Genomic DNA, 8399 nt, shown 5'->3' with positions numbered 1-8399 from the left:
GACCAGGATAGGCAACATAGCAAGACTCTGTCTCTCTGTCTGTCTCTTTTGGTACTTAGGATTTAACTCAATTGAACCCAAGGGAGTTCTACCTCTGAGCTATACCCCCTAGATGTGTGGGGGGGGTACTAGAGATTGAGACCAGGGACATTCTACCTCCAATCTATATCCCAACCCTTTTTATTTTTTTGTTTGGAAACAGAGTCTCTCTAGGTTACTGAAAGTCTCATTATGTTGCTGAGGCTATCCTCGAACCTGCAATCTCCTGTTTTAGCCTAAATACTGGGATTACAGGGTAGACCATCATGCTGGGCAAAACTAGGGATGAAATTCATTCTACCTCTGAGCTACACTACCAGCTCAATTTTATTCTTTATTTTGAATCAGAGTCTCACTAAGTTGCAGAAGGACTCACTAAGTAGCCGAGACTGGCCGCAAACTTTTGATCCTCTGGTCTCAACCTCCCCATGTACTGGGATTCCAGCATACGCCACCACGTCTGGCTAACTCCCTTTTTTTTTTTTTTTTTTTTTTTTACAAATTTTGTTGTTGTTGTTGGTACTGGGGATTGAACCCAGGGGCAACCTACCTCTGAGCAACACCCCCAGCCCTATATTTAATTCTATATTTTGAAACAGTCTCACTAAGTTGCGGAGGACCTCACTAAGTAGCTGAGGCTGGTCGCGAACCTGTGATCCTTCCTATCTCAGCTTCTCGAATGCTGGGATTACAAGCATGCACCACCACACCTGACTAGTTCCCTTCCTTTTAAAGGCTGAATAACATTCCATTGCATGTATAGACACACTTTATTTATCTACTCACCCATTAATAAACAAATAATGAGTTGTATTCACTATTTGGACATTTTGCTACCATACAAATAACTTGATTTCTTCCTCCCTCCCTCCCTCCCTCTCTCTTTCTTTCTGTTTTGCCATACTAGGGATGGAACCCAGGGGCATTTCTACCTCTGAGCTACACCACCAGTTGTATTTTTTTTTAGTCTTTTTATTTTTTGAAACAGGGTCTCACTGAGTTGCGAAGGGCCTTGCTAAGTAGCTGAGGCTGTCCACGAACCACGATCCTCTGGTTTCCGCCTCCTGAATGCAGGAATTACAAGCGTGCCCCACCACGCCCAGCTGGATTTCTTGCTTTCAGTGATTTCCTGTTATGTACCCAGAAGTGAAATTGCTGGATCATATGGTAGTTCTATTTTTAATTTTTTTCAGTACTGGGGGTTGAACTCAGCGTCATTCTACCTCTGAGCTAGACCACAGCCCTATTTTTTATTCTTTATTTTGAAACAGGGCATCATTAAGTTGCAGAAGACCTCACTAAGTAGCTGAGGCTGTCTGTGAATCCATAATCCTCCTGTCTCAGCCTCCCATGTACTGGAATTGTAAGTGTATGCCACCATGCCTGTGCACATTTATTTATTTTTTGTTTGTTTGTTTATTTATTTTGTGGTACCAGGGATTGAACCCAGGGACATTCTAGCTTTGATCTACACCCTCAGACCTATTGTATTATTTTATTTTGTGGTGCTGGGGATTGAACCCAGGGGCATTCTACCAGGGACATTTTACCTCCAAGCTGCACTTCTAGGCCTATTTTTATTCTTTATTTTGTTTTTCTTTATTTTTTAAATTATTATTGATTTTTTTGGTGGTACTGGGGTTCCTGGAAGCCTCCGGGCTACACTCCCAGACCTATTTTATTTTTGGAAACAGGGTCTCTTAAACCAGGGCGGCTGGCTTTGAACCTGCGTGATCCTCCTGTCTCCGCCTCCCAAGCTTGGGGATTACAAGCGTGTGCCACCACGCCCGGCCTTTATTCTTTATTTTGAAACAGGGTCTCACTGAGTTGCAAAGGGCCTCAGTAGCAGCTGAGGCTGTCCACAAACCACGATCCTCCTGTCTCAGCCTCCCGAGTACTAGGATTACAAGCGTGTACAACCACACCTGGCTGCATTCTTTTATTTTGAAGCAAGGTCTCACTAATTTGAGGAGGGCCTCACATGTTGCTGAGGCTGGCATCAAACCTGCAATCCTCCTGTCTCAGCCTTCCAAGTACTACGATTACAAGCGTGCACCACCACACCTGGCTCTACTTTTTATTTTTACACACACACAGAGACATACACATTTTTTTGTGGTACTGGGGATGAAATTCAGGGCTTTCTACCTCTGAGCTACACCCCCAGACCTATTTTTATTCTTTATTTTGAAACAGGGTCTCACTGAGTTGCAAAGAGCCTCACTAAGTAGCTGAGGCTGACTGCAAACTGCAATCCTCCTGTCTGAGCCTCCCTAATGCTGGGATTACAGTGAGCGCCACCATGCCCGGCATTATTATTATTATTATTATTATTATTATCATTATTATTTTAGTTTTGGAGATGGAACCCAGGGGCATTCGACTCCGACTACATCCCATGTCCTATTTTGTATTTTTATTTTGAAACAGGGCCTCACTAAGTAACTGAGGCTGTCCACGAACCTGGATTCTCTGGTCTAAGCTTTCCAAATGCTGGGATTACAAGGGTGGGCCACCACGCCCAGCTGGCTCTATTATTTTTTATTTCGAAAGATGGCCTTGCTAATTTGCTGAATCTTGCCTCAAATCTGTGATCCTCCTGTCTCAGCCTCCCAAGTACTGAGAGTCCAGGCATGTAGAAGCCAGCCATGCTCTCTCCGCTTATCTTTCTCAGGCTCACCTCCATTCCACCCTGTCTTTTAGGCTCGGTCTCTCACTCCTCTACCTGTCCACGTTGCTCACATTCTGAGACATAAAGCCCTCTGCTTCACTCTGTCTGCTTTTCTCAGTCTCCCTTTTACCTTCCTCTCTCGGTTCTCTTCCTTGTCGCGTCGCCCTCTGTGTCTCAGTCACTGTATCTCCCTCCTGGCTCGCTTTGATGCCGATTTCTCCCTCACCACCTGCTCTGTCACTCATGCTAATTTGGGTCTCCTGCCCTGGCGCCTATTCTTGGATATATGTGGCCATTCGGACAGCCCTGGGCTGGCACTGGCAGGTTTGGAGACTTTGGAGCCAAGGGCTCCCACCAGGGCTATGGGCGTCAAGAATCAGAAAAAGGGACTGTTCCTCGCTTGAGCTCATAGCCCAGCCCAGTTTGACACCAGATCCGAGCTTCCTTTCCCTTCTGAATCCTCTCCCCAGGGAGGGAACACCTCTCCTTCTTTCCCTCCTCCCGCAGTGCTCTCATACCTTCAGCACACATGGATGAATTCACGCCTACCTCAGTGTTCAACGGATCGCAACAGCCCACGGGATCGCAGGGCCTATTTGGATAGAGACCGGAGGGCCAAAAGAGGAAGCGGACTTCCAGACCCACCCTGCGGAGCCGGGCGGGATGCCCAGCCCTCCAGGAGAGACAGCCCCGCCCCGCCTCGGCCCCGCCCCGCCGCAGGCCTGGGAACCGCCTTGCTCCAGACCAAGGGTCCCGCCAAAGCCGCCCTCCCCAGGCGGAGTAAGGAAGGCCCCGGGGGCTCGGCGGCCTGTAACATTTGTGCATCCTGAGTCACCAGAGCAGAGCAGAGCAGAGCAGTTAGGGCTGAGTTAGGTGTGTCCTCGCGGGCCCTTTCGAAACTCAAAACGAGGACAGGGTGACAGGATCCGCGGAGGTCCTCAAAGGATGATTGTAATGAGGTCCTGTTTGAGTGTGTCGATACCCCTTTTAGGCCCACGGCTGGAAAGTTTTGTTTTGTTTTCTGGTGCTGAGGATGAAACCCAGGCCTCGAGTATGCTAGGCAAGCACAAAAAATATATATTTTATTATTATTATTTATGATGATGATGATGAATGATGATGATGCTGGGTATTGAACCTAGGGGAATGTGTGTGTGTGTGTGTGTGTGTGTGTGTGTGTGTGTGTGTGTGTGTTACTGGGGGTGGAACCCAGGGGCTTTTCTACCTCCGGGCTATACTCCCAGACCAATTTCTTTTTTTTTTTTTGCGGGTCTGGTGATGGAACCCAGAGACATTTGACCTCCAAGCTACACCCACTGCCCAATTTTTTATTCTTTATTTTGAAACAGGGTCTCACTGAGTTGTAGAGGGCCTAAGTAGCTGAAGCTGTCTGGAACCACGATCCTCTGGTCTCAGCCTCCCAAATGCTGGGATTAAAAGCGTGTGCCACCATGCCCGGCTCTCCCAGATATATTTTATACTTTATTTCAAAACACGGTCTCACTAAGTAGCTGAGGCTGGCTTCCAACCTGTGCAATCCCCCTGTCTCAGCCTCCCAAGTGCTGGGATTACAAGCGTGCTCCACCATGCCTGGCTAGATGTGTTATTTTTATTTATATTTCATTTCATTATTTTTGTGTGTGTGTGGTACTGGAGATGGAGCCCAGGGGCCTTCTACCTCCGGGGTACACTCCCAGACCTATTTTATACTTTATTTGGAAACAGGATCTCACTAAGTTGCTGAGAGCCTCACTAAGTAGCTGAGGCTGGCTTTGAACCTGTGCAATCCTCCTGTCTCAGCCTCCCAAGCACTGGGATTACAAGCCTGTGCCACCATGCCTGGCGGGAACACAGGAGATTCTACCACAGTGTTACACCCCCAGCTGTTTTTTAGTTTATTTTGAAACATAGTCTCTCTAAATTACCACCCATTGACCTCTAAACCTTGATCCTCCTGTCTCAGCCTTGCAACTACTTAGATTACAGGAGTGTGCCACTGTACCTGGCTGAAAAATTAATTTTGTGGTTCTGGGGATTAAACCCAGGGGCAGGCATTGTATCTCCAAACTACCTCCTTATTTATTTATTTATTTATTTATTTATTTATTTATTTATTTATTTGTACTAGGGATGGAAGACAGGGGAATTCTACCTGTCAGCTGCACCCCCATTCCTATTTTATTTTATTTTATTTTATTTTATGTGGCTCTGAGGATGGAACACAGGGATATTTGTCCTCCGAGCTACAACCCCTGCCCTATTTTTTATTCTTTATTTTGAAACAGGGTCTCACTGAGTTGTGGAGGGCCTCACTAAGTAGCAGAGGCTCTCCACAAACTGTGATCTTCCAGTCTCAGCCTCCCAAATGCTGGGATTATAAGCGTGCACCACCACGCCCGGCTTTTCCATGCCTATTTTATTATTTTTATTTTGAAACAGGATCTCACTAAATTGCAAAAGGCCTCACTAGGTTGCCAAGGCTGGCTACAATCCTGTGATCCTTCTATCTCAGCCTTCCTGTACTGGAAGGCTGTGCTACCACACTCAGCTTACTTTTTGTTTTGGAACAGGGTCTTGCTATATTCATGAGTCTTGCTAAGTTGCTGATGCTGTCCTTAAAATTGCAGTCCTCCTGTCTTAACCTCCAGAGTACTGGGAGTACAGGTATATGCCACCATGGCCCACTAAAGAAAAAAATTTTTTTTGCAGTACTGGGGATTGAATTTAGGGGCATTCTACCTCCGAGTTATACTCCCAGCCCTAGTTTTGTATTCCTTATTGATTTTTATGTAGCCAAGAGATTTATTGGAGGGGCTGGCACGAAAGGAAGAAACAGAGAGAGGGAAAGAAAGAAAGAAAGAAAGAAAGAAAGAAAGAAAGAAAGAAAAAGAAAGAAAGAAAGAGAAAGAAAGAAAGGAGGGAGAGAGAAGCAGAGGGGGAGAGAGAGAGAAAAGAACAAAAGAGAAATAGATCTCACTAAATTGCAGAGGGCCTCACCAAGTAGTTTAGGCAGGCTGTGAACCTGTGATCCTCCTGACTCAGCCTCCCAAGTACTGAGATCACAAGGGTGATTTATTTATTTATTCATTCGTTTGTTTATTTATTTATTTATTTATGCAGTACTAAGGATAGAACTAGGGCATTCTACCTCCAAGCTATTTTTTTTTTGCAGGTCTGGGGATGGAACCATTTGGCCTCCAAGATACACCCCCTACCCTATTTTCTATTCTTTATTTTGAAACCAGGTCTCATTGAGTTGCAGAAGGTCTCACTAAGTAGCTGAGGCTGTCCGTGAACCACGATCCTCCAGTCTTAGCCTCCCGAATGCTGGGATTACAAGAGTGCACCACCACGCCCGGCTATTCTTTATTTTAAAATAGGGTCTCACTCCAGCCAAGCACAGAAGGAGAAGGTACATATGTTTCCGCTAATATGCACAAATTAGGGAATCCAGAGTATACCAGTGGTACTCCAGATAATGGAGGGGAAATACCAGCAAAGCTTGAATGGAAAGATAGAGGAGGAGGAAGGCTGAACTTGATTAATGAGGGTCCACATGAATATATGTAAAATTATGAATATGGCATGGTTACCCGGGACAATCATTGTTTTACTGCTGGGAGGGGGGAAGGGAAAACAGGGGCGGGAGGGGGGAGAGGGCATCAAGTATAGTTTAAATGTATACCATTTATGTTCAATAAAAAAATAAAAAAATAGGGTCTCACTGAGTTGCAAAGGGCCTCACTAAGTACCTGAGGTTGTGTTTGAATCGTGATCCTCCTGTCTCAGCCTCACAAATGCTGGGATTACAAGTGTGCACCACCATGCCCTGCTTTTTTTTTTCTGGTTACTGGGGGTGGAACCCAGAGGCTTTCTACCTTCGGGCTATACTCCCAGACCTATTTTATATTATTTATTTGAAAACAGGGTCTCACTAAGTTGCTGAGAGCCTCATTCAGTAGCTGAGGCTGGCTTCGAACCTGTGCGATCCTCCTTTCTCCGCCTCCCAAGCATGGGGATCACAAGCATGTGCCACCATGCCCGGCATTCTTTCTTTCTCTCTCTCCCTTTCTTTCTCTTCCTTCCTTCCTTCCTTCCTTTCTTCCTTCCTTTCCGGGTCCGCGGATGGAACCCAGGGGCATTCGACCTCCGAGGTACACCCCCTGCCCTATTTTTTATTCTTTATTTTGAAACCGGGTCTCACTGAGTTGCAGAGGGCCTCACTAAGTAGCTGAGGCTGTCTGGGAACCTGCAATCTTCTCTCAGCCTCCAGAATGCTGGGATGACAAGCATATGCCACTATGCCTGGTTTACTGGTACATTATAATTATACATATGACTTGAAATTTTAAAATTAATAAAATTATGGTCTGGGTCCAGTGGTGTATACCTGTAATCTCAGTATTTGGGAGCCTGAGACAGAGGATTGCAGGCTCAAGGCCAGCCTCCACAAGTAATGACACTCTCATTAACTTAGTGAGACCCTGTTTCAAAATTTAAAAAAATAAAATCAAGCTAGGTGTGGTGGTGCACACTTGTAATCCCAGCATTTGGGAGGCTGAGACAGGAGGATCGCGGTTCACGAACAGCCTTGCTACTACTTAGTGAGACCCCCTGGGTTCCATCCCCAGATCCACAAAAATAAATAATAAATAAATAAATAAATAAATAAATAAAAAGAAAGAATAAAAAATAGGGCTGGAGGTGCAGCTCAGAGGTAGAATTCTCCTGAGTTCCATCCCCAGTACTGCAAAAAACAAACAAGCAGGCATGGTGGCGCACGTTTATAATCCCAGCATTTGGGAGGCTGAGACTGGAGGATTACAGTTCGTGGACAGCCTCAGCTACTTAGTGAGGCTCTCTGCAACTTGGTGAGACCCTATTTCAAAATAAAGAATAAAAAAATAGGGCAGGAGACATAGCTTGGAGGTCAAATATCTCTGCGTTCCATCTCCAGACCCGAAAAACAAACAAACAAATTGGGCTGGGGATGTAGCTCAGAGGTAGAATGCCCCTGGGTTTCATCCCCAGTACCTTAAAAGAAAAAAAAAAGTGCTGCATGTGGTGGGCCACCACCTTTGGCAATGAAAAAATTTTTAAAACCCACTACTTTAAGCTGGGTGTGGTAGTGGACAACTATAATTTCAGTACTTGGGAGGCTGAGACAGGAGGATTACAGGTCGAGGACAGCTTCAGCAAATAATGAGACTCAGTGACTTAGGGAGACTCTTGTTTCAAAATAAAAATAAAATAGGGCTGAGAGTGTAGCTTGGAGGTAGAATGACCCTGAGCTAAATCCTCAGTACCACACACACAAGAAAAATGAAGTAAAAAATAAAATTGGAGCCCAGTGTGGTGGCGCACACTTGTAATCCCCATACTTGGGAGGCGGAGACAGGAGGATCGCGCAGGTTCGAAGTCAGCCTCACTGGCTTAAGAGACCCTGTTTCCAAATAAAAAAGTATAAAATAGAGTGTAGCCTGGATGTCTAAGGGTTTCCAGGAACTCCAGTACCATCCCATCCCCCCAGATATAAATAAATAAATAAATAAATAAATAAAATTGGGCTGGGATTATTGCTCAGAGGTAGAATGCACCTGTGTTCAATACACACATACACACACAGCCCTACTTTAACAGAGACAGGGCTTTGGGGGTAACGAAATATGCTTTGGAGCTAGAGATAGTG

The sequence above is a fragment of the Muscardinus avellanarius genome (assembly GCF_963383645.1).
Source record: "Muscardinus avellanarius genome assembly, chromosome: X".
NCBI classification, from domain to species: Eukaryota; Metazoa; Chordata; class Mammalia; order Rodentia; family Gliridae; genus Muscardinus; species Muscardinus avellanarius.
Note: the sequence above shows the minus strand (reverse complement) of the source record.